The following is a 27,455-nucleotide window of genomic DNA, read 5'->3' as shown; positions in this document are numbered from 1 at the left end:
ATCTGGTTCAGAACTTGTAGGGGTATTCTAGGGTAATTTCCAATATGCAGTGAATGGCAAATTTAGATTCGTTCCACCACAATTTTTCCATTTTGTTTTTAGGGAGAACCAAATTTTGCCGCGGCAAATTCATACGTTCTGCCATCACTACATATGAGTTCTTTCTTGCCATGTCGTAGTTGCCATCAAGTTTTACATTTCTGTCATAGTTTTGACGTGTTAATCGCATTATTTCTTCGAGCTGATGCATTGATTATGCCTTTGAGGCAGTTAGTTAACCTCTCACCTATGTTCATGCAAGGATATTATTCTTGGAAAAGCCACTGTTGGTGACGGAATAGAAAGATAAGCAGGTACCTATCTTCAGTCCCAATCTAACAGGGTAGTCCATGGATTCAAACTGGCTAAAGGAGATTCAAACTGCCGAACCTTTAGGTTAACAACTCAACACAAACCAATCCCTGAAAGCAAAAACTCAACACAAACCAAGTGCATTATTTTTGTGACTGTTTTCATATTTGCAGAACCAATATTTTTGTGCCAACAATCAGTTTACTCCCTCATGGCAACAACCACTCATTTTTCAGTTAACTCCTTACAGTTCAGATCATATTTTGATTGTCAACAATAGTGGACATTTAAGGCTTTTTTAGAGGCAATACTAGTGGATATTAGGCCTTTTTACAGGCAATAATAGTGGAATTTTAGGCTTTTTTTGGAGGAGTGTGTTTCATGCTGGCCTACAGTGATGAATTAGTCAGAATTGTGTATGATTGTGCCTAAAGTAGATAATCTAAAGATACAGACAAAATAATTAGGGGAGCATGTGTGAATCTAAAGTATATTGTCAACTTCCAACATTTGCTCTGTTGTCCATTTGGTTGAAGCAATGAAGTTGAGTGTGTCATTCTTGAGCTGAAATAGAACTTGACAGCCTGTACAGTGAATATATGCAGTGAACAGAAATTGACAGGTTTTCTTGACTGAATTCAGTCCTGTACAGTGAATATATGCAGTCAATATACAATCATTGTAATTTTCGGGAGTAATTTTTGGTGTCAAATAACTCAAGCAGTAACTGAATTTTCAAACTGAACTTGACACAATACTATTCAGTTAATTTTCTTGGACAATAGTATGTATGCTCATCACTTTATGTATGGTGTTATGCCCTATTATCTCTGTTCAGTTGACTAATGAAGCACTAGGCTCATCCATGGTACAAGTTCACCTGTGAACACTTGAAATTAGTTAGGACATCCCATACTGATAGATGTAAATTGTGTCCAGTAGGCTTTGAAGCACCGGTTTTTCCTGTTTCTAACTCTGAATCTGATACAAACCATACTGTTGGCATAAGTGGTCTTTTGTATATGTGCTGATGCTTTGTTAATATAAAGCTATAGATGATGTTGTACTTGTGATGATGCTACTTGTGATCTTCTGAAATAACCCATTGGCGACTTCATTACGCGGGGATAATGATATTGCAGGTATCCCGAGAGGCCCTTGAGTTTGCCGGAATGTTGATTAACTTCCGTTCCGGCAAATTCGGGTACTCCACATGTCCTATTTTCAGCAAAGGTGATGCTGAAATTTTCCGTGAATTTTAGCATGACTTTGCTAAAAATAGGACATATGGGGTACTTGCGACTAATGCATGGGCCGGGGTATCTTAGTACTTAGTTAAGTAGGATCAACTGCCCCGCCATTCTTGCTGCATAGGTGGCAATAGAGCCAAGTGATTAGTGCCAAGTGATTAGGCCCAACCTAGGGTGCCTCGGCATCGATAAACCCTAAATGATGAAAACTTAACTTAGCATTTAGGGTGCCTCGGCGTCGACAAACCCTAAATGATGAAACCTTGGCTTCTATAGGGTGCCTCGGTGTCGATGAGAACCTAAATGATGTACGCTTAGGCTTTTAGGGTGCCTCGGCGTCGACAAACCCTAAATGATAAAAGTTTAGCTTTTAGGATGCCTCGGTGTCGACAAACCTTAAATGATGAGACCATGATCTTGTTCCTTGACAATAACCAACTTTTTGACCAAACTTTTTTCCTATTTAGAGCGAAACATGGCCCACAACGATGAGGCCGGCGGTTCGGGCGGCAAGCAATTCTGGGAGCTGTCCCAGGAGTTGGAGGAAGAACCTCACTGCTATGAGGACGCCGTGGAAGACACCGATCCTGACTACACAACCCCTAGTGGCGTCGGGGATGACACCACTGATGATGGCGCCGCGGATGCCACCACTGTTGATGGCGGCGCACGCACAGATGGCAGCCAACCGAAGAGGCAATGGAAGGACCGGCGCCCGAACGTGCTCGGCACCGTCAGGGAGGAATTTGCTGAAGTGAACTCCGACGGGCATCCGACGGCGCCCAAACACGTAGTCAAGGGGTACTCGATTCAGCTTGGGTGCATTCTCCGGAGCACCGCCTCGATCAACACCGAGAATCTAAGGCATAAGGACCGAGGGAATTTGTGCGGCCTCGTCTTCATGAAGCTGCATGAACGATACAAGTTCCCCGCTGAGTTCGCAAACACACGCCTCTCGGGTAATAAAGTGAACGGTGGCGCCCTCACGACGATGACACGGCCCTGTCTACTTGGAAAAGCACGGTGAAGGCAATGATTGACAAAGGTGATAGTTATGAGAAGATCAAGGCAAAATATCCTTTGATGAGCGAAAATGACTACAAGGAGTTCAAGATCAAGTGCGAGAGCCTCGCAACCTCCAAATCAAGTCAGTGGGAGAAAGAAATGCGGCAGTTGAACATAGGGGTCCACCAACTCGGTCCCGGCGGTTACAGAGTGGCGGAGCCTGTATGGGACAAGGAGGACGCGGAGCGTGCCGAGCAAGGCCTACTGCCCCGCTTCGAGAAATACAGTGAAAAATAGACCAGGAACTTTCTCAGGGCCCGGTACAAGAAGGACCCGGTAACAAAGGAGCTTACCACGGATCCGAAGACCAAGGAGCTTGAGCTTGTTCTGGTAAGGAATACACCCCCGCGTAATTAGCTCCATATGGTTGCATTCTAATTAATCCCCAATATTTCTAAATGGTTCACGTTCCTTCCGCAGGACAAAGAAAGCAGTAGCGCGGGGTCATCTCAGAGCTCCCCTTTCGACACCCCTTTGAATAGGGCATTGAACGTAATGAAAAACAGGAATAAGCTCAATAAGCCGACGTCAGCTGGTCGTGTGTCCGGCAAAGGCTTGTCCACAAAATGGTCATCATACTATGGCGCTGGTGGGTGAAAGGAGAAAAAGACCAGCTCAGAAAGCTAGTCGCGCGAGGTTGAAGCACTCAAGGCGCAAGTGGCGCTGATTCCGGAGATGGTCCAAGAGCAAGTGCAACAACAACTGGGATCGACACTTACCGGCATTATGCCTACCTTGATTCATGGGATAACGACGTGGATTGCGGGTGGCTAACAGGGGCCGCCCCCGATTCCCAGCTTCACGGCCAGCAACTCACACAACGCGCAGGTGGCGCCATTGGTGTCTCCGGCGGCAGCGGTATTGGTGTCTACGGTGGCGGCGCCATTGGTGTCTCCGGCGGCGGCGGTACTGGTGTCTCCGACGCCGGCATTGGAGCTTAATGCACCTGGGTGTACGCCGACCGGCACCTCGCCAGCAAGCGGCCCCTCCATCAGTTGCACGCCCGCCGTTGGCGGTGCCTCGACATTAGCCGAGCTCGACGACATCACGGTAACTAAGCCTCTCGGCCGAGGAGTTCATCTCCTTGCCTTTGACTGGGCATTCCTGACGCCCTACATGTTTTCGCAGGGCGCTGCCAACGTTCCTTGCACTCTCCTGCACTTTGTGGGCAGCGAGTTGGTCGATGTCGCCAAGGGCAGAATCGTTCAACCGGGCAACCCCGTGTTCCACGGTAATACGATGCCACCCACAATGTATAGGGTTGAAGTTGTTCGGGTGCTGCCAGGCTGCGACGAGCTGTTACCTCCGATTCGACCTGCTGGGGCCAATGAAGAAGATGAGATGACCCTCAGCGCCTACGTAAGCTGGCCCCTGCTTTGGCCGAAGAGCCAGATTCGTTTGGGGGCGGGGGACACCACCCCACAGACAAGACCGCCAGTCGTGCCGGCGCCAAGCCATGGAAAGAACGCCGCAACGCTACCGGACATGCCGGACATCCCTATGGCATAGGATCCGGACATGCATATGGCACAGGATCTGGACGACGATGACAACGACGATGGTACATTTACCAACGTCGATAAGTACTTTGCCGAACATGGGTATGGTGACGAGTTCTGCGGGCCTCCTTCTCAAGAACCCAAACAAGACGACCGCGGTCTAGCTGGTACGACGGAGAAACCCAATTGCAACAGGCGTCGTCTGGCATTCAGTTCTCAGGAGACGCCTCCAGCTGCTGCCTTCACCGAGCCTCAGATAGCGGAGGTGCCAAATATTATCAGCCCCAACACGCTCAAGAAGGCGGTCTGTGAGCAGAACTCGGTCCCATTACAGCAGATCAAGAAGAAGGGCCGGAAACGGCCGACTAAAAAGACCGCCAGTGCGAGCCAGCCAGCACCGAGTACGATTCATGCTCAGGACGGGCCACCTTCACCTAAGGATATCTCGAGGAGGGTGCATGTGGCGGGTAGGGCGATGCTACCGGCAAATATGCTCAGTGCTGCAACCGGTGCTATGCGGAGTCTGCACGACAGTGTTCTTTCTTTGGAGAAGTGGCGTCTCAGAGAGAATGATGTGGCATACCCGGTTTTCGTGGCCAAGGTGCCAGAGGGCAAGGGCTTTGTGGATGGCGCCATCGGGGGTACGATCATCCTGCGGTTTGATGACATCTTTGCTATGTTCAACCTTCATCCACTGCACTACACCTTCGTTCGGCTATTTTCGCTGAGTATGGAGATGCGAATCATTAGAGACAAGACCCCGGACATCGTGATCGTCGACCCCTTCTACATGCGTGCCAAGCTCTTGAGCAGCGTTGGGGACCGCCAAGTCGCGAGTTCACACCTTGAAGACGTCATTCTGGCAAACCCAGATAAGGATAACTTTCTTGTGCCTTACTTTCCCGAGTAAGTCATCCCTTAACCGCCCCATAACATATGATTTCTTAGATTTCGATCGTTCTTTTTTTTCTAACATTCCGTGTTCTGTGCAGTGACACACATTGCACACTCATCCTCTTAACCCCGAAATATTCCATGGCCACGTATTTTGACCCGAACCGTAACTCCAAGATAGACTACACAAATATCAAGAAAGTTCTTGATGATGTTCTCCCTGGCTACGCCAAATCTGGAGGCACCTTCATCAGGGCAGTTCGTAAGTACGGCAAGCACGTGTTCGCCCACAATACGACGTTCTGCTGCGTCAAGCAGCCGCCTGGCGGTCAGAAGGATGCCTACTACGCCCTCCATCACATGCGGGCGATCGTAAGGGACCATCATCACCTTCTGCTACCAAATAATCTCAAAGATTGGGCCGCGAGCTTGTCGGCAATCCAGGACGCGGACATCAGACAAGAATTCTTTCGCATCCAGTCGGAGTTTGCGAACATCATCCATCAAGATGTCCTTCATACCTCGGGGCAGTTCTTCCTCAGATATCAACCTTCCAACATTGAGATAGACGGAATGCTACAAATGGAGGCTGACAATGCCCGCGATTTCATGACCATCACGACAGACGGCGGCTTCATCCACGCTCCTGTCCATGAGTCGAGTCGAAAGTAGTGATGTGTAGTTCTGAAACATTGATTGGCTCATGTTGTAATTAAACTTTAATGAATTGTATGTCTCTTTGGTTTGGGCAGTCATTCAACTTAGATGTAATCGATGCTATTTATTAGTAGGACCATGAATCGTGCTATTAATGTCTTGCTTTTCTCTTCCGATCCTTTTGTTGCATACTTATTTATTGCTTATGTATGTATTGTCTGTTGTTTGGCGTGTGCATAGAGATGCCGTCGTATGTCGTGTACAAGGGTAAGGTTCCCGGAGTCTACGACGACTAGGAGGAGTGTCGGAGACAGGTTCACCGTTTCAGCGGTAACAGTTACAAAGGGTACACCACTAGGGCGGAGGCCGAATCTAGATACGCCCGCTATCTAGCAGGAGAGAGGAGGGAGTGTTGGAGGAACCGGATGAAGACCAGTTTGATCGTGATGATGCTCATCATGATGACCGCAGCTCTCTTCTATGTGATGGTAGTTTAGATGATTGATATCGACTTGTAATGTGAAGACAAACTCGATACTCACGATCTCGAGACTTGTAATGTTTTATCTTTGTTCGATCTTTTGAGTTCGGAGACTAATATGATGAATTGTATTCGGAGAATAATCTTCTATTGTATTCGATGAATCTGCTGTTGCTATGTGCTACTGTCTATATTCTGTCAAATAATATATTTTGTAACTTGCGCAAAAATCAGAAAAGTAAAAAAACAAATATTCATACTAATGGCGCATCACCACAAGGTGCGCCATTAGTATGCCAAAGGATACTAATGGCGCATCAATACAGAGTGCGCCATTAGTATGCCAAAGGATAGTAATGGCGCATCAAGACAGAGTGCGCCATTAGTATGCCAAGTATACTAATGGCGCATCTATCCGCAGTGCGCCATTAGTGTGCCAAAGCACATGGTTAAATATGGCCCCTGGGAGGCACACTAATGGCGCATGGTGTTATATACTAATGGCGCACTGGATGGTGCGCCATTAGTATACCAGATACTAATGGCGCACCAGTGGTGTGCCATTAGTAAAAAATACTAGTGGCGTGCTACTAATGGCGCACCGGTGATGCGCCATTAGTAGGCAAAACCTGTGCTCCATTAGTAGGCCTTTTCCTAGTAGTGTGATGGTTAACTAAAAAAGATGGAAAGACATAGTTCATAATATGAGACTATGTAAACAGGATGACATGACATAACTATATAATGTGTTGATTAAATAGGTTGGCATGCCATAATTCACATACATTCACGGATAGAATGCCATAATTCAAAATATGATGACTGTAAACACTAAACAGGATGAGATGATATAACTATATGATGTCTCTATTAAATGGGTTGCCATGCCATAATTCAGATAGATGATGTGTATGTACTATGTAAACATGATGGCTTGATATAATTCAAATATATGATTTATATAGTAAGCAAGTAAGCAGATGGAAATCCATATATGATGTAAAAACTAAGCAATGCAAGACAACATGCATGACATGGGTAATATAACCCTGCCATGTTTGAGCATAGACCTCAGGGGGGAAATAGGATTGGTCATCAGTCTCTGAATCCTCCTCTGACATGGGTAATATAACCAGCAAGATGTCTGCTTCAGCAAGTAGCATTGTCTGCTCTAAATACCTTGTTTTCACTCCAGATACTTCCATCACCGCTTCAAATGGCTGATGCACAGGAAGAGTAGTTGAATATACAAAGGTTGTCAACAAATGGAACACGTAATACAAAAAAATGATAGCATGATATAATTCACATACATGATGATTGGCTAAACAACATGGCATTGCATAATTCACATATATAATGCCTTTGCAACAAGATATCATTGTATAATTCACATATATAATGTCTTGCAACAAGATGGCAATGCATAATTCACAAATATGGTAATTAGACACTGAACAGGTGGCATTCACACAAAGCATGTCTAAACTAATCAAATGACATAGCAATGCGAGACACCATACGCACGATATGAGCAACATAACCCTGCCAAGTTAGAGCATACACCTCGGGGGGGAATAGGACTGGTCATCTGTATCTGAATCCTCCTCTGAGGAGCTATCCGTAACAAGCGAGATATGCGCTTCGTCAGATAGCATAGTCTGCTCTGAAGACCTTGTTTTCACTCCAGAATTTGCCATCACCGTGTCAAATGGCTGATGCACACGAAGAGCAGTTGAATGTACTAACATTGTTGACAAATGTAATATGTAATGAAAAAAGGATGGCCTGATATAATTTACATATAAGATGACTAGCTAAGCAGGATGGCATTGCAAAATTCACATATTTGATGCCTGTCAAACAAGATGGCGTTGCATAATTCACATAAATGATGAATAAACTAAATAGATGGCATTCGCACAAAGGATGTCTAAACTAAGCAGATGACATATTTGATGTATAAAGTAAGCAATGCAAGACACCATATGCATGATATAACCAACATCATCATGCCAAGTTAGAGCGAAGACCTCAGGGGGTAAATAGGAGTTGTCTTCTCCTTCTGAATCCCCCTCAGAACAGATATCTTCCTCTCGATTACAATCCAAAATGCATGGAGGGGGGATGCCTTTGCGCCTACCATGGAGCGACATCTGCATGAAATTTTATTGCCACGCAAGGCTCGTCTCTTTTGCTCTACATGTTCAGTTCCATTGTTTACAATAACTGTCATGCATAGGTATAAAACATAGTGAGATTATGTAAGGAGTGCATGCAGAAATCCAGAGTGATGGTAGCAACCTGTGGATAGACACAAAACCAATAATAGCAGCCAGATAATGGCTTCAGTTAAAAAATACAGATAATGGCTTCTTTACTGTTTGTTTCCCACCCAACATGAAACTCATAGTAGACACCGGAGATTAACCAGATAGTAGATAGATACTATTGATACTCAAGTTTGACCATTGGTTTGGAGCTGACTCAGAGTCTAATCGGTGAACATGATGATAAAGTAGCATGTAATATTAATTGATGCATAACGTAACCAGACACGAAAGAGTGCGACCTCTCTTGCGGACCCGTGTAGTCCTCGAGGTCATCTGCTCGGTTGATGATGGTAATGCAATTTTCATGGCTGCCAGCGGCGGGGAAGAAGATCTGAGGTGGCGAAAGACAGTCTGGAGGCCGGATCCCTACTGTGCTGGACCCTTCTGTCATTGGAGCAGCTGAGCTGGGGTGGACGACAGCGCAGAAGGAGCGGGACAAACCACGCAAGGTTTGCTTTGACAACTATCTGTAAGAGAAGTAATTCTGTAAGGGCTCGTTTGAATTGGAGGATTCCAACAATGTAGGGATACGAAATAGACAGGAATAGGATAGGAATGCACGTGCAAAACAGAGAATTTAAAAACACATGATTTCTGCCAATCTGGGTGTTTGATTCACAACAATTGGAAGATCACAGGATGCAAAGAAGCATGGTGAGATTAAGTCAAACCACAAGAAAATGTACGGTTATGATGCTATTATGCTACTATCTCTTAGTCTTGAGCTTCATGAATGGGAATTTTAAAAGGAGGACAAGTGAAAATTAAAATTCCTACGTTTTTTCTTTTAAGGAGACACTAAAAGAACAAATCCGTGTGCTCAGTGGACAATATATATAACATGTAGAGTAAAAAAGAGATGCAACACGTGTACAACCTCTTTGGCGAAGCCATGTCGATCTCAGCGTGATTGGGTTGGCCGGTGAGGATGCTCCGGCTGACTTTGCTATCGGAGGAGGGGAAGAAGATCTTAGGCGTCTGGAGATGGAGCCCGAGGTACTGCTCCGCTGTGATGGAGGGTTTCGTCGTTGGAGCAGCTCCAGTGAGTTGTACGACACCGAGGCAGAAGGAGGACAAGAGAGACAACGAACAACGTGAACCTGAGTGGAATTATAATAGCATCTCCAATACATGACGTAAAATACATAACCACAAAGTGCTAGATGTAAAATACATCAGCCGCTCATCTCTGAACTTAACTATCGAAACTGAACTTAACTGTCGAAGCTGAACTTAACTGTCGAAACTGAATTTTGTTGTCGAAACTGAATTTTGCTGTCGAAACTGAACGCACTAGCAAGGTGAGGCTACACGTCGGTCGACTGACTTTTTCATCTCTGGTCAGTCGATTTTGCAGCCGTTGGATACGAAATCAAGGGCCTGCGGTTCATCTTCAACCTCCACCCCCCTGAGCCGCCAGCCACCACCGGCCAAACAGCAGCCCCCCCGCCGCCCGCGGCCGGTGGTGCGCCGCCCCGCCCGCCCCGAAAACACTCCCCACCGCCGGTCCGCCACCGCCCCGGCCATCCCTCTAGGCCCCCAGTGCCGAGCTTTTTCTCTGGCGATCCCCACGCCACCAGCTCGCAAACGCCTCGCCACAGCCGGCGACCATCGCCCCCATCCTGAACCCTAAGATAGATAGTGGGGTACCTCTCCAGCGAGCCCCCCACCCCGCTTCGGCTGGTTCTTCCTTCACCCCGGCGAGCCCCCCTCCCCACCCCCTGAAAATCGACTGACCCAAAAGTCGATTCAGTCAACTAAAGTGTAGCTAAATTGGAGCAGCATCGCAAGCAAGAGCAAGAGCGAGAGCAACAGCGCGAGCTAGAGCAATAGCAAGAGCAGACCAGGCAGGGGACCGAGAGCAAGAGCAAAGCAGCAGCGCAAGCGAGAGCTAAAGCAGCAGCAGCTCCTACTGATGTGGACGTCGCCGCCGAGGGACCGATGTCGTGGAGAAAGTGGTCGGCGACGCCGCCATGGATGGAGCCGTGCCGTGTTGGCTCGGGACAGAGCGCCGGCAGCACTATGAGATCGAATCAAGAAGAAAATGCGGCGATTAGTGTACAACCTCTTTGGTGGCACCGATTAGGCCACAGCTTCATCCGAGGAAACGGTGATGATGATGCTCTTCTGGTGGTGCAGGTGAAGATAGCACTGTGGGAATGGAGGTGGCGCGAAAGACGAGGGGAACATCGGGGAAGCTCCTTGGAGGTGGAGGACGGGGTGGCTGAACTGGCGGGACGATGAGATCGACGACGGATCCTCGTCTGGTACGGTCGATGAGGGACATCGAGATGTTGCTGTGGACGACGTCGTCGGGGACAAGGCTTTGGCTGGCTGGCGGACGGAGTTGGGTGTGGGGGTTCGTCGCGGGTTTTCGCGGCCTCGGTGTATGAATGGGTGGGAGGATGGGATGGCAGTTGGGAACCATGGCTTAGAGAAACGCTTGTCCGAAATGTGGGGTAAGTTACGAAAGTACCCCCACCGATTTGAGGCGGTTCTTTCGGTTCAGGGGTACCACGGGCATTTCGTTTGTCGGGATTTCACAAGAGGTGGGAGTTTTCGCGCGCGTCGTAATTTCGGAATAGCAAGGCGCGGGTTGAGATGGAGGGAGTTGTCGGAGCACAACGAGACAAAGATATATCTTAAATATTTTGGGCTAACAAGGTGCGGGTTGAAATTTCCTGACAAGCCTAAAGTGTACTGTACCAAATCACTGCGCACTACAAATGTCATTCAAAACTTTGAATTCATATTATGTTCAATTAAAATATTTCGCTACGTGTATAATGCATGCAACCTACTACTCAAATGAACGTTTTAGTGCATTCAAAACGTATATACTACCGCTTCAATATGAACTAAATTTGAATTCGTTTCTCTATTTGAATAAGATCTACAGTAATGATTGTTGTCAAGTCAAAGCATTTGAATTCGTTTCTCTGTTTTAGTAAGATCTACGATCATCATTATTGTCAAGTTAAACCATCATTTGTGTATTATCTTCACAGCACAGCGCATGATTAGCCTCGAGTTACATATGAACTATGTGTACTATATGAACTCGAACTAGATTTTTTGAATCCACTTTATTTTGATTTCAAATCAATTACATTTCTAGCTCTAGCTAGATCTTCATAATCTAAACCATGTCTCATATGTAAAATGTGTTTATCACATTATGTATGGTGCCCTGCCCCCTACGCCTACAAGTATTTAGATGTGAGTTGCAAACACCACATATTACCACAAATTCAAATAAAATGTGAGAATGTTCGATATATAGTATTCTTTAGATTGTTCGATATTTAGTTGTAAGCTGCAAATGCCACACATTATCACAAATTCAAATAAAATGTGAGATTGTTTGATGTATACTATGGTTTAGATTGTTCGGCATTTAGCTATGAGTTGCAAACGCCATGCATTATCACATTATGGTATAACATGTGCATAGCACGTGTATCACCACTATATTCATGCATGCAATGTTTAAAACACTATGATCTCCTATTCAAATATATGAATCTGCTTTCATATCAAATTATGATCTTCGTTAGTCTCTTACACCCACACAATCCTCTAACCTTTGTAGCAACCACTAACTTTCTCTCGTGCATGCACACGCCCTCCTCGCCCTCCCCCTCCCTCGGCATTCTATACACCGGGCACATTAATTTTTTTAGGTCGTTCTCCTAGAGTCTCCACAACTCCTTTCCGACACACACTGATTGATAAACCTCTCCAGCGATGTCTGCCTACAACATACACACACACCTTCATTCTCCTCCTTTATGTGTCCTTGCCTCGTGTCTCTCATACGGTGAGACACATGTGTAAACTCTCACCCCTCTTTTCATTGATCTCACAACCGCACACTCCTCCCCCTATCTAGCTAGTAGTTGGGCCTCTCGCACCACCTCCTAGCTCCATTCTCTCTGTCTATCCGTCTCGCTGGGCCTTATTTGCCTCTAACAAATGGATGTACACCGACCGATATCTTGCTATACATATAGCTAGCTAGGTCCTTATAACTCGTTTTTACCCACACGTCAATCGATCTACCTCATTAGTTGTGTCTCTCCCTTCCTCCGACAAACAACAATTGATCTACCGATCTAGTTAGGTTTTCTTACCAAACACATGGTTCCCCTTCATCATCCATGGATGCGTCCCGACAGATCTATCACGCACAGGCACACACAGAAACACATCCCCACTCTTATTGATAGCATTGCAGTTCCACCCTCAGTTTGTCTAGTAGGCCTCTCCCATCATCTTCGAGAAGCAACTACATCACCCATCCAACACTCTACCCCTCTCCCTCCCTCTCCCTCCCTCTCCCTCCCTCTCTCTCTCTCTCCTCTCTCTCTTTGTCCCATCATATTTCTCGTCCTTCAGTTATGTATGGATGTCGACCGATCTCCCTCAAGACATAGCTCGGTCTCTCCTTCTCAACACATATACGAGTCGTTCTACCTCTATAGTTAGGCCTCTGGCTACCCCTCCCCCCCCCCCCCCCACCGATACATCGAGCGCTCTAGTCATGTCTCCCTTCCATACACAAACTTGACATGTGCCCTCTATCTTTGACTTGCACACACACACAATTTCGATGGCTCTCTTCATCGATCTCGCACCCACCCACTTGATCCTCTCGACTCTATCGATAGCTATGACCCCTCCCTCTCTTCTCGTGGATTGCCCGACCCTCTATGTATGATATGGATAGGCCTCCATTTCACACAAATTGCATGCAAAATTTTGTTTGAGATGTCATCGACACATATTCCCACAAATAATTCACGAAATCAATCTCCCACCCCACCCCACCCCAAAACAAAAAAAACTCACGAACGTGGTTTGTATCTCTCACACACACCCACGTAGGTGGGGGACATGCATGAACACAAGAGGTGCATGCACGGCGCACGTACTCCCGTCTCTTTCCCAACCACACCCACGCGGGTACATGGTGGAGCTCATTTCTGTACGAAAAAGGCATCCCACGTGGTAATTTGGCACGTGTACTGGTTGTCCACTTGGTGGAGGGAGGATCGTCTACCACGGGTGAACAAACAAATTGCGACTTGACGTGTTATGTTAAAAAAAGAGGCAAACCATGTGGGGCCTACCTTAGAGGCAAGGCTCTATACACTGGAGTACTTTTGATGTGTCGCGTCAACTCGCAGAACGAGGAGAAGCTTGCTTAGTACGCCGTCTCCCCCATTCCTAAATATAAGTCTTTGCAGAGATTTCACCATGAACCACATGCGGATGTATATAGATGCATTTTAAGTGTAGATTCATTCATTTTGTTCCGTATGTAGTGGAATCTCCACAAAGACTTATCTACTAGTTATAGCTAGCCCCCACTACTAGGAATTCTCTATCCTCTCCTTGAGCCACATCATCAAAATTGATGTAGCCGTTAGATGAAGTAAATTAGTCCATAATAGTCGTCTAATTTAGACATTGAGAGGCTCCGCGCTAAGCCACATGCAAGCATGCAGAAATACCGTGGCACATGTATGTGAGTGGGTTTTAAATCACAATAACATGTCTGCATGCAAGCATGCACTGGTAGCATGCATGTAAGTGAGCTTTTAAGTCCCATTAACATGTCAAAAAGAAAAATATAATCCCATTATGCAGTAGGAGTTGGTTGATCTTTTTTCCTTACGTGGGATGATCTAAATGATGATGGGAGTTTATTTAGTTTGTCTACCACATTTGTCATGCAGTGAGGTGTCGCACGGTGATAGTGTGAGGTGGGCCATGTAATCACTGAGCCTGCGTGTTTTCAGTGCTCTTGCACGCCTCCACTTTAAGAATGGAGAAAATTGTAATCTAGTAGTAGTACCTCCTTTCGCCGAAAGCGTGGGACATCCAACAGTCCTACCACCTCAGTAATAAAGACCAATGAGTTGTCAAATCACATAGACCCAGCAGTAAGTTGGACGGACGAAGCAACCATTACTCTTGCGCCAGTGAGAGGTCGCATCCGCTCTGCCCAGGCATGAATGCGGCACCGATTCTTTGGAGCGGCGCTGACCATTTCAGGCGGGAAGCGCGCGCGGGCGATGGAGGGGCTTTGGGTGGGCCAGGCTGGTCAGGAGCGGGCGTGGCAGCTGTCCGCATGTCCCTACCGGACATGCCCGGAAACGAGAGGATGCACCGACTCTCGCGGCTAAAATCATACACTACACAACATCGCTCTGTAGGAGTAGGTCGATCTATCGCTCTCTCTAACACACACATGTTGTTAAACACACACACACACGCACACACACACGCACGCACCTTGGTCCCGTTGCACCTTCTAACGTGAATTATTACACCTAGACGGAGGGAGTAGTAAGTATACGAGATACGGTGACACACTGAATTAAGTCGAATACAAGTGCCCAAAATTTGTGTGCATGTTATAATAAGGATTCACTTAAAATAGTACGTGAGCGAACAGAGGGATTAATTGGACAATGTTCCCGAGCAGTAGCGAGATGTGTGAGGTAAGAAACACCGTTGGCACTTTTAATTTTTCTTATTAATTTGTTTGTTTCACCCTCTGACTGGTGGGACCCAACGTACTACGTGGAGAGAGGTAAGGTGACTAAGGCTGCATTATTTCTGCACCACTATGGATAGTCTTACCACCAAAGCCACATGACACGATTATGATTGAAATCCCAGTGACTCCTACACACACACACAAAACACGACATGCTTGTCACACGAATGCAGGAATGTATAAAAGGTTATTTCCCTCTCATTGAACATAACGGGAGGGTTGTGTAGCTGGTTAGCCTGTTCGCTCATCAAACTTGAGGTCTCGGGTTCGATAACTACACTTGAGCATAATTTGTGCCAGGAGGATTCTTTGACTGGTCAAAATGTTTTCTAGGGTTTGCACGCTTCACACTCTCTCCAGTATATATGTACACGCTGGAGCCTCAGCGCTTGTAGTTGCTCTTTTCACACTCTCTCGCCCTCTCCCGCTGGAGTCTCAGTGCTTGTAGTTGCTCTCTTCACACTCTCTCGCCCTCTCCAGATCTAAAGAAGACTTCGTTGGCCTCTCTCTCCCCCCACTGCTGCTTAAAGAGCCGGCAGGATCCGTCCGCCAAGAAGGGAAGGAGGCTTAACGTTGTCGCCGTCGGTGAGGGACTACCGGCGTGGGAGGGCCTCCGACCCCTTCTTCTTCACCGCCGTCCCGTCTCCCACCGAACCACGCCCCAAGAACCTTAAGGTATAATTTACTTACTCCACATGCATTGCTCTAGCTGCATGTATACCATGAATCTAGGACGTGGTTCAAAGAGGAAAGGAGTGGGGGGAAGTAGTGGGAAAAGTTGTATATAGCATGAATCTAAGACGTGGTTCAAAAAGGAAATGAAGGGGGAAAGTTGTATAACATGAATCTAGGATGTGGTTCAAAGAGGAAAGGAATGGGGGAAAGTAGTGGGGAAAGTTGTATCGCATAAATCTAGGACGTGGTTCAAAGAGGAAAGGAAGGGGCAAAAGTACTAGTTCAAAAAGGAAAGGAAGGGACAAGGCTGTAGAGTTTGAGCAGGACTAGATTTGTTGCGCTCACATAGGGAAATGTGTCTAAAGATAACAAAACTGGGACCAGCACAAATATGCTCCTTGGTTGTTTGTTCTTTGTTGCAACAGACTGTGCATGACCACAGTACATCGGTAGATGCACATGGTGCTGGTGCGTCCACTGTCCCGTGCAACTCATTAGCTGTTGTTAATCTAAGGCCCTTATTGGTTAAAAACTCCCTAGTCCCTACTTGCTTGGTTCCAGGGACTAAACATGGACTAGAGGTTATTAAATGACATGTTAAAAGACCATGTTACCCCTAGTAATGAACTAATAGAGACAAGGTGCGATGCGTGGCAGGGGCAACTGTTGGAAAAAGTCCCAAAAAGACTCCCTCGGGGTCTTCTTTCTTTAGTTCCAAATGCCCAATTTTAGTCCCTAAAAGTCCCTCCTGTTTGGTTTAGATGGGACTGACACGGAGTTTTTTAGTCCCTACACCAAAATGTCCCTGTAAACAAACACCCTCTAATAATGCCGCTGGAAAAGTGATGCAATGCCACAGTTAAAAGCAAATTACATGTTTAACGAATTTTATTGTTAATATAATCTCTATGTTAATATTAATCAATGCCACCGTTTGAGAAATGCTACTGTCTTGCTTTCTTTCCCATTTAGATAAGGTAGATGCTTCTTTTTGTTGGCTTCTGTGTCATCCATTGTTATTGACCACTAATTGTTTCCTTTGCACCTCTGTGTAAACAGGGTTATCTACTTCACCTCGTTGCCATTGTGACATTTTGTTGCACTGCACAAAACACTTTTTTTAAGAGTGTTTTGTGCAGTTCAACCAAAATTTCACACCGACAACGTTGCTTGATTGCTTGATCTTAGTGGAACTGCACAAGAGGAGATCTTACTTCCTATCCGTTAAGGCGAATTTGGTTCAGATCTTCTTCTTGTGAGTTGTTTGAATTCGGCATCATGAGAGGTCAGTACTAGCCTTCTTTCACATGATTCTGTAGTGTGCTTTCATATATTGTGCTACTTGTACGATAATGTTGCTTGATTTTAGTGAACTGCACAAATGGAGACAAGACTTCCAATCTGTATGTGCACCGTAATATCACATTGAGGTAAGATAAGGATATTCCACAACTGCTGGCCTCTATTTTGCCACTTTCATCAGAAAATTAAGTTTAGTACTATACATGTGCTCACTAATTGACATGCCAAATCTTACATTGAAGGCGAAGCTTGTCTGTTATTGAACCAAGTGATGAAGGGGAAGAACAAGCAGAAGAAAAACAAAAATCAACTCCCGGTGCTGTAACGAAGCACTGGTACTGTGATGACACAAGTAATGATATAGTTTTGCATCTTAATTTATTGCTATGGCTGGAACGAGCAATTGTTTTGCCACTGATTTGATGCCACTCTTAATGTAATATGTAATTATCTCTAGTTGTGCAAACAGGGATCTTCTTTGAAGATACCATATATTTTAGTGGAACTGCACAAGAAGATGTTGGAAACATTAAACTAATCGAGGAGTATATAGTAAGCATGGCCACCATCGTAGATAGCAACAGATGGTTCGGAGAAGTGCTTCATCTGTATGCTCTACACAATAAGCCTTCTGACAAAGGTTGGTACTCGCCCACTGATTTCATCCATATGATTGAGCTTTGTCATCTCTATTGGTGTTGTGCTACTGTTTAGATACTGTCATGAAAAAGTGGTATTGTCCTTGAGAAGTGCTTCATCTGTACTATTTTAAATATTTCCTTTCCTTTTTTAGAGCAAACAGGGATGCTAGCATTTCGTAGTCCTCTTGTCTTTGCACAACAGGATCATCTTCCTCTGAAGAAGAATATGGAGTACGTGAAGTGACTAGTTCTGATTATGCCAGGATGAAGAAGCCCTGTCTATCTTCTCATCAGAAGGAGCAGTTGAAGGGTGGTTACATTACTCCCCACAACACCAAACTTACTTCAGCTTAGAAGGACTGACAAATCTGCTTTTTTTGTTGTGATGCATGAGTACAATGTTATTCTAGGATTCTTTCTGGTGAGTTCCATTTTTCTAAAAGTGTGCTCTACATGGACCATGTATGTGCCTGTTGAAACTGTCAATTCATAGTACAGTTTGCTTTATACTAATCATTTTTTGTATTTGTGCAAACAGGGGTGCTCAGCTAGATTTCAATGGGAACTGCACAAAATGTTCATGAATACATGGAATCATTCATTTCCACCACAAGAAATGAGGTGCCGATAAGTTCAAGGCGTTGCAACATATAAGGGCGAAATCATACAAGCTACGCGTGAATTTGGTTGATTTTGGTGGAACTGCACACAAAGCACAGCTAGTTTATTTAGCACGAGGTGCCATGTCAATGTCTGAACTGATGGCAAACCCTGCCGGCCATTCCACTATCGTAGGCATTTGATATTTTGGAATGGGACAACCTTGTCAAATTTTGCTCATTGATTTTAGCAAGACATGCGTTTGATATTTTTGAATGGGACTCCCTTTGCTGTCAGCAGCGTCGATCAATTTTTTCTTTATTCTTTAGTTGTGAAGTAAATATTGCCTCTGACATGTGAGTCGCTGAGATGCATAATCATCAATTGTGTTGAATGTTCTCTATGAATTGCCAGGCATGTGTGTTTGATTGCAATTTACAGAAACACTAAAAAGCTGCTCAAACTCTTTGTACTCCTTTTGTTCCTTTTTACTTCGCACATTGTGAAAGTGCATACTTTTTTGTATAAGATTGGTCAAAGTAGAGATACTTTGACTGAAGACAAAACTTGTATGCGGACTAGAAAGGACCGGAGGGAGTACATGTGAAACTGCTGCAAACGAGGTGATCACCCTGGGAATAATGCTAGTATGTATTGTTTTGCATGTTCATCCAATGCCAGTGATATAGGAATTCGAACTAATCGAAATAAATTCATTCATACACGGTCGGATTTCATATAAACATGCGGGATTTCATTACATTTCATACATTCTTCAACTAAAAAGGGGTGCGTTGGAGGTATAATTAATTAACCGAAGCTACCCACCTGTGTCCCGCTGAGCCGAACAGAAGCTTCAGTGACTTAACTGCAGGTGCAGTTTCGTAACTAACATGTGGCATGTTGGGCCCACGTGTCAGTCAGCCAACTGCACCAGCAGTTTAGTAGAAGCAGTGTTCTTCTCCAGCGCAGTTCTCCGACTCCACGTCGCCGCCAAGAAGCTAACCGGCCGTCAATGGTCAACCCACCTAGCTTGGCTTCAACCGGAGGGTAGCAGCAGTGGCCTTACTTGGACCCGAGCGGCGGTGACCTACCGTGTTCTACTCTTCCTCGTTTTCTGTGTGGCGCGGCCTCGTTGGTAGAGGAGCGGGGCCTCGACGAAGCCGGCGATGTCTTCTATCTCGTTGCCGGCAGGGTGGGGCCTCGACTGAGCCGACGATGTCCTCTGCCTCATTGTTGGCGGGGCAAGGCCTCGGCGGAGCCGGCAGTGTCCTCTGCCTCGTTGTTGGCGCCGCGGGGCCTCGATGGAGCAGGGCCTCGTCGACGCCAGTGGAACGGGGACTCGTCGAAGCCGGCATTGTCCTCTGCCTCGTCCTCGGTCTCGCCAAACAGCGCCTCACCCACTTCATCGCCCTCTTTGCTAGCCTCTTTGTATGCGGTCGCAACCTCTGCCACCTGCATGCAGTACCGCCAGTGCTCGAGGCGGCCCTTGCGGGCGGAGCGGTACGAGTCGAGCAGCGCCTCCTACTCCTCCCGCTCCGCGGCGATCTGCTCCTCCACCTGCAGGTGCTCCTGGAGGAGATGGTGGTTGTAGGCGGCGTCGACCTGCGCCTCCCTAAACTGCTCCTCACGCATCTGCCTCACCCTATCCATATATTGGGCACAGGCATCACCGATGGTCATGGTGCAATGCACCGGCGAGGATGGCGCGGAGGAGGGGGTTGGCGCCGGATCGTCGACTACCATGTTCTCCATTGGGACGTCGTCGTCCTCCGGCTGCCTGTCGGCCAGCCGGTCGGCGGCAATGGCTGCCATCTCCTTGTGGTCCGTCATCCGCCCGTCCCGAAGAGCGCTGGAGCGCGAGGAAGCCATGGTGGGCAGTAGTGGTGTGGACAGGAGAAAGGGAACGGATGCGGATGACTACGGCTATGGCCAGCGCAGCAGTTTATATAGCAATGGTGGGCGGGCGGAGGGACGGACGTGTGGCGCCGGAGTAGCCGCCTCAGCAGCCGCGTATCATTAATGTGGGCGGCAGATGGACAGACGGACGACACTTGTGTCGTTTGAAGGCGGAGCAATCGCCTGCACCGGGAAGCGGGGCGGGCGGCGCTGACTGTTTCAGGCGGAAAGCGCGCGCCGGCGAGGAGATGACTTTACTTGGAGAGGATGATAATGGGGACCCACCAGGTCCATAGCCTCACGTACGCAAGTGCCGGTCTATTCTGATAACACTTCCGCACTGCATGCTCAACGCAAGGGCACTGCACTTTCTTTAGCAAGAGCACTGCACTACAGAGACTAGTGAACTTCGTGTCATAAAAAACTGTACGCAGTGTTGTTTGGGTACTGTTTTTGCTCTAGTTTTTTAACCGTTTGTCGGAATGAGGCATACGATATATCATTGGAAAGCTATGGATTAGGCGCAACTTCGCCATGTTGAATACTTTTCAAAATTCCTCACGGTTTAAGAGCAGTTTTGAAAATGGTGCGGCCCATGCCGAGTGGCAGCGACCATTTTTTCGCGTTTTTTCTAAACCGCTTGTCGGAATGAAGCAAATGATACACCGTTGGATAGATATCATCGAGGCACATCTTTTTCATAACTATTATTTTCTCTAATTCATTACGGTTTAAGAGCAGTTTCAAAATTACTAAATCGCAGAATTCTGTTTTTCAAAAAATTTAAAATTTCCGGTACTGTTTTCGCTCCAGTTTTTTAACCGTTTGTCCAAACGAGGCGTGTGATATACCGTTGAAAAGCTATGGACGAGGCGCAACTTTCATATGTTGAAATGTTTTTGAGATTCCTTACGGTTTTAAGTTAATTTTAAAAATCGTGCGATGGACGATGAGTTACAGCGGCCGTTTTTCGTGAAATTTTTACAAAACGGTTGTCGAAATGATTCAAATGATATGTCGTTGGAAAGATATCGACGAGACGCAACTTTTTCATGTAGAACACTCTCTCTAATTCCTTACGGTTTAAGAGCAGTTTTAAATTTACCGAAATGCGGACACTCTGTTTTTCGCGACACCCAAATCGACGTGGGTACTTCATCCGACTGAAAACCGCACTGCATCGGATGAAAGACCGCACTGCATCAGACGTGTTAGAGAACTGCATGGTTTATTTTATTTAAACGTAATTTTTTTTTCAAGGACGAGAAAGTAGAATGCACTTCACATCGGGTGTAAATGAACCACAACACTATCAATAAGTGAACCACATTACTTTTTTGTCATTCGTAAATTTTCCTAAATGAGGTGGAGTGCACTTCATGTCGAGTGTTGGTGAACCGCAAGAATATGAAAAGTGAACCTCGAGACTACCGTAAACGGGCCGTACTGCATCAGACAGTAAACCACACTTATTTAGACTAAAAACAACACTTCATTGGACAGACAAATGCACTGCATGATTTATTTTTTGTGGGACGTAAATTTTCCCAAACGAGGTGGAGTGCACTTCTTTAGACTAAAACCCGCACTTCATCGGACACACAAGTGCACTGCATGATTTCTTTTTTGCGGGACGTAAATTTTCCCAAACGAAGTGGAGTGCACTTCATGTCAAGCGTTGGTGAACCGCAATCCTATGAAAAGTGAACCTCAAGACTACCGTAAACGGGCTGCGACACCACCAAAAGTGAACCGCTTGAGTTCCAAACTCAATTTTTTTACGTGCATAGACCGAGCGAGTGGACCGTAGGGACTAAGCAAGTGAGCTACATCTAATAAGAAAGCGAGCTTCTTTTCAGATGCTTCTAATAAGAATCGAGTGAATTAAATAAGGCAGGCGTAAATGAACTGCGACACTACCAAGGATGAGCTTCCTTATCGTTTTTCTTTTATGTAGCGAATCACTAAACCGTATATAATGAGTTGCATCATTAGTCAAACATTTTTTTGTCACACAATCCTTTCTCCTTTTCAATTCTTACAACGAACCACGTCGCTTGGGAGAAGAACTATATTGAGTTTTCCAACAATTACGAAACAAACTTTGCAAGTTCTACATAACAAGCCATCAATTAGATAGAATAAAAAATAGCAAGACCCGGCGAATAGCACAAACCAAACAGCCATATTGAACGAAATTGCATCGTCGCGGTTGCCGAATGGCAACACTCGCGAGGCCAAACCGCACACATCGCTTGACCGCGATGTACATCCATACATAGTCGTCAGCGACCAAATCACGGCAACATAGATGACCAACGCCGGACCGCACACACACACAGATGAGATGAACCGCTGGAGGTGCACACTGCCACACCGCCGAGCTGTACAAAGACACAGAAGAAAAAAACTTGCATGGATGCGCTGCCGCCTTGCCAGAAGTACATGTGCCAATCCTGCAAACACTATTTTACCCCCGCTGGAGTTGTGGGCTGTGGCATACTCTGGCCGTGTGTACTGTACCGTGGAGGACGGCGCAACAGGTGGAGGACTTGCAGCGGTGGAGGAACCAATAGTGGACTGCATGCCCGAGCTGTGCGAACCACGAGACACTCGCGGGCGAGCTCCAAGTCCTCAATGAGCGTTTGAACTGCACTGCATCGAAAACAACTCATCATTTTTTCTGAAAGCAGTAGAAATGCTTCTAAACAGCACCAAACCTAGACAGATTCACAGGGCGAACTGCACGGCGTCGCCGTAAGTACTGCATATCATGCATGGGCTGGCACCTCACCGGAATATGATGAAGGGGCGTCGGTGAAGAGCTGGGCGTGGTTCCACACTGCATCACATGCGCATGGACAGAGGGAGGCCGTCAGCGACCTCGAGCTTATCGTGCACCTCCACCTGCGCTTCCATCCCCATTACTGCACTTTTGCTTTGAGCTGGGCTGCACGCACACCCGCCGCACTGCACCTCGAGGGACCGTGCACTACACAGGCACACGCGGGAGGCTCACCATGGATGGAGTGTGCTTCCTGAGCCGGCTTGCTAGCAGGAGGAGAACCAAAGAGGGGCCACGGAGCAGTGGTGGGCTCGGCTGCCTACGAGGAGACATAGCACGTGGGGAAGGCCATGGGAGGCAAGCCCGAAGAAGATGACAGGCAGCACCAGCAGCTTGATGCGGTCGGGGAAGGGCGGCGCCGGAGCCTATACCGAAGTGGAGCCGCTTGCTCCATCACCGGCCAGGGGCGGCGCGATGGGTGAAGATGGTGCCCAGATCCAGCGCAGCGCAGGCGGATCAGGAGGGAAGGGAGGGCGTCGCCGGCCATCCAGCATAGCACTGGTCGCTCGGGAGGGTGGGCGCCATGGGGAAAGGCTGGAGGGGGGGACGGCGCCGACGGTGGATGCTGGGATGCTGCAAACGCCGATCTAGCGCCAGACAACTCGGGGGTTGGTGATGCGGGGCAGCACTATGGAAGATGGAGGTTCCTGGATCCGGCGACCACCGGGGCGCGCCGGCGAGGGGAACCAGGAGGATGGAGGCGGCGGTGCGGTGCGAGCCTGGTCCTGTGGCGGGTCGGGGCAGTGAGGCGGCAGTCGGGGAGGCGCGGGGCGTGGTGGGGCGGGGATCCGACGGTGCGGGGTTGGAAGGGGTAGAAGGTTGGGGGTGGTGGAGCCGTGGCACGGAGGGGCTCGCCGGGGTGGGCGTGGTGGAGGAAGGTGGGGGCGAGGAGGGGCAAAGGTGGAAGAAGGTGAGGTGGTGCTCTGGTGGCGGCGGCGCCGGTAGAAGGTGGAGGGAGGTGGGGGTTTGGATTGGGGGAAGAGGGAGGTGGGTGTCGTGTGGGAGCTGGGATGGGCTTTGTTGTGGTTTGGTTAGTGGCAGTGGGGTGGTTCGGTCCGCGGGATGGTGCGGAGAGAGGTTTTATCAGAACAAGCAGTTTTTGTTATTAGAATAAGAGTCTTAAGGGTGTTATCATAATAGACCCACCCTATATATATAACTATAATTTATTTTGCTTCCTCCTGGTTTCCTGACATCACGGTCCCACACCATTGTCAACCTATGTAGTACTCCCTCCTTTCCCGTTTATAGGGCTTATCTCAAAATTTTAGTTTTTCCATTTTATAAGGCTCAATTTGGTTGTTCCCCATCACATGTTCAGACTTCAAGGTGCATTAAATCATTGCATGCAAGTATTAAGATAAAACTGACCAATGCATGCACTTTATGCATGCATGCATTGCAATTAATCCATTCGTAAACATAATTTTTTGAGGAAAACAAGAGCATTAATTGGGTGCTTTTGCAAACTACAAAAAATATTCCACCACTCATCATCTACCTTGGTTGGTGAGATTTTTGAACTGAGCCTTATAAAACGGAAAGGCGGGAGTAGTCAATAACGAGAGAATTGCACAAGAAGCAGCCGACAGCTGGGACCAAGCAGCTCGAGCAGTATTTGTGTTTTTGAGGTGTGAGCACTGCAAAGTTTTTCGATGTTTAGCCCAGATATTAATTTTTCTCCTCTGAACAACAACGAAAACATCGCTGCAGGTATTAACTGGGCGGGCTGTGGCCCGTCTAGCCCAGGCCAGATATCCAGCCCAGATATTAATTTTTTTCAAGCTGAAAATGGCTAGCCCGGCGATACTTTTTTTAGGAATACCCAGGCAAGGTCAAGTTGTTATTCTCCGCCCCGCTGGGCTACAAATCTTTCCTAGGAGGGATGCATTAGGCTTAACAAGAAAATGGGCTTTAAGAAATAATAAATGTGATGTAATTATAAAAACTGGGCAGTAACTATAAAAAATGCACCAAACACGTGATTACTTTATAAAATATCATTTTTGGATATTGAAAATTTTAATTTCATTAATTGTTGCGAGCGCAATGTTTCGTTGGATTTTTACATAATATAAATTTATATCGAAATTGTATTTAATCTGACTAGAAATTTTGGGATAAAAATATTTTGGATCCCATCAAAATGTGGGAAATTTTCTTGAATTCTGTTTTGAACGGTTGGTTGAAATGGGCTGTACTTTTAACAAACTCTAAATGGGCTGTAGTAAATAACATTAGAATTCAAAAATGGGCTACACATTCTTACAAATCTCAAATGGGCTATAAGTTCTCTGCCACACACTTCTGCCCTTACTAAGTTGACACGTCCCCTAAAAAAACAGAGTTGACACATATGCAAGGCTTTATCAACTTATAGTCAACACACGGTTCTAGCAGCAGTGGCCATTGGATGTCCATCCAACGGATGCCGTGCTTCTTCTTCAATCTCGGATATTCTAGCTTCACCCGCCCAAAAAATGATTCCTCCCACTGACATCTGGGGCGCACCGTTTCGAAAGCTGACCTGTGGGCCTACTAAGTTGACGTACCAAGGGCTTTGTCAACTTAGTCAATATAAACGATTCTAGTTGTAGTGACCGTACGATGTCCATCCAATGGCCATCGTGCTTCTTCAACCTCTAGTCTTCTTGCTCCAGCCGCCCAATGCAGCGCCGGTCGTGCCGCCTGCTCCTGCCTTCCATGGCCGGCTGTGCTACCACGGAGGCCTCACTGCCCCCTACTACTCCCACCGCTGGCCAGGCCATCCCTCCACTCACCCACACCCCCTGTTATTCTGCGGTGACGGTAGCGCAGCCGAACCAGTGAACCCTCGTACTCCTCTCCGTGTGTGCATCCACTGTCGCGTCTTCCCCGGCTCCGCGTTGTCCCCTTCCTAGGCCTCGCCGTCGTCCACCGCCCTGGTGCTCTCGGCGCGGCGTGGTCAACATGGTCAAGGAACGACTTCAATCGGACATGGACTATACGTGGAGAGGCTGACAGCTGGGTCCACGGCAGCTGCAAAGGAAGTGCCTCCTTATTACGTGCAAAATAATTATTCCTCCACCTTAGAGTGGGGACCCACCGGGCGGGCCACCGTATTTCGTGAAAAAAATGATTCGCCACCTGACTGCTGGGACCCACGAGCTACATCTTCGCACGCAAGGAAGTGCGTCCGGGAAAAAAATGATTCGCCCCTGACTACTGGGACCCACCAGCTACATCTTCGCACGCAAGGAAGTGCCGGACAGTCGGGACCCACCTGGTCGAACCGTACGTAGCGTTGTCATTCTGGTCGCGAATGTGTATGTAGATATATACTGGTGGATGTAGAGGCGCGCACGTGTCGTGGTAGAGGCGCGTACGTGTCGTAGTAGAGGCGCGCACGTAGCATGTACACGTACGTACAGCGGCCAGGGTGCAAGAAAGAAAATACGGCCACGTATGTGTACATACGGGCGGGGTCTCGAACGCCTACTCGCGCATACGTACGGCCAGGGCTCGTGTACATGGCTGGGTCGGAACGGAGAAACAGCATCGTCGTCGTGTTCATGGGGAGGCAACGGAATGCGTCGTGTTCATGGGGAGGCAACGGAATGCGTCATGTTCATCGGGAGGCAACGGAACGCGTGGGAGCCAACCGGCTGGGTCGGAACAGAATGTGTGGTCGTGTTCATCAAGAGGGCTTGGACGGAACAGGCGATGGAAACGAGGCCTGGCGTACCGCAAAACAGATGAAACAGACCTCCTATGTTCGGAATGGGGTCCTATTGATCGGGAGGGGTGTGGCGTACTGCAAAACGAAGGAAACGGACCTCCTACGGTCAAAATGGGGGTCCTGTTGATCGGGAGGGGTGTGGCGTACTGCAAAACGGACGAAACGGACCTCCTATGGTCGAAACGGGGTTCCTGTTGATCGGGAGGGGTGTGGCGTACCGCAAAATGGATGAAACGGACCTCCTACGATCGAAACGGGGGTCCTGTTCATCGGGAGGGGTGTGGTGTACCGCAAAACGGGACTCCACGGGATACTGTTCATCTCCACCGTCGACCTCCTCCAGCCTCCATGGGCTACCATCGACCTCCTCCAGCCTCCACGGGCTCCTGTTCATCCAGCCTCCACCGCGCGCTACTCCACCGACTACTGTTCAACCACCCCTCCACGGGCACCACTCCACCGTCTACTTTTCATCCAACCCTCCACACCACGGGGTCCTGTGCAACCACCCCTCCACGGGCACCCCTCCACCGTCTACTGTTCATCCAGCCCTCTACACCACGGGGTCCTGTACAACCACCCCTCCACGGGCACCCCTCCACCGTCTACTGTTCATCCAGCCCTCCATACCACGGGGTCCTGTTCATCCAGAGGTAACGCCACCGCTCATTGTTCAT

The 27,455-nt window shown here is 47.5% G+C and overlaps 1 pseudogene; it reads left to right on the top strand.

The window, feature by feature from the left end:
* Positions 1-3,161: 3,161 nt before the first annotated feature.
* Positions 3,162-27,455, top strand: part of LOC125536997 — a 51,083-nt pseudogene continuing 26,789 nt past the window's right edge.

The sequence above is a fragment of the Triticum urartu genome, chromosome 2 (genome assembly GCF_003073215.2).
Source record: "Triticum urartu cultivar G1812 chromosome 2, Tu2.1, whole genome shotgun sequence".
NCBI classification, from domain to species: domain Eukaryota; kingdom Viridiplantae; phylum Streptophyta; class Magnoliopsida; order Poales; family Poaceae; genus Triticum; species Triticum urartu.
Note: the sequence above shows the minus strand (reverse complement) of the source record. Positions and strands in the feature narration are given on the sequence as shown.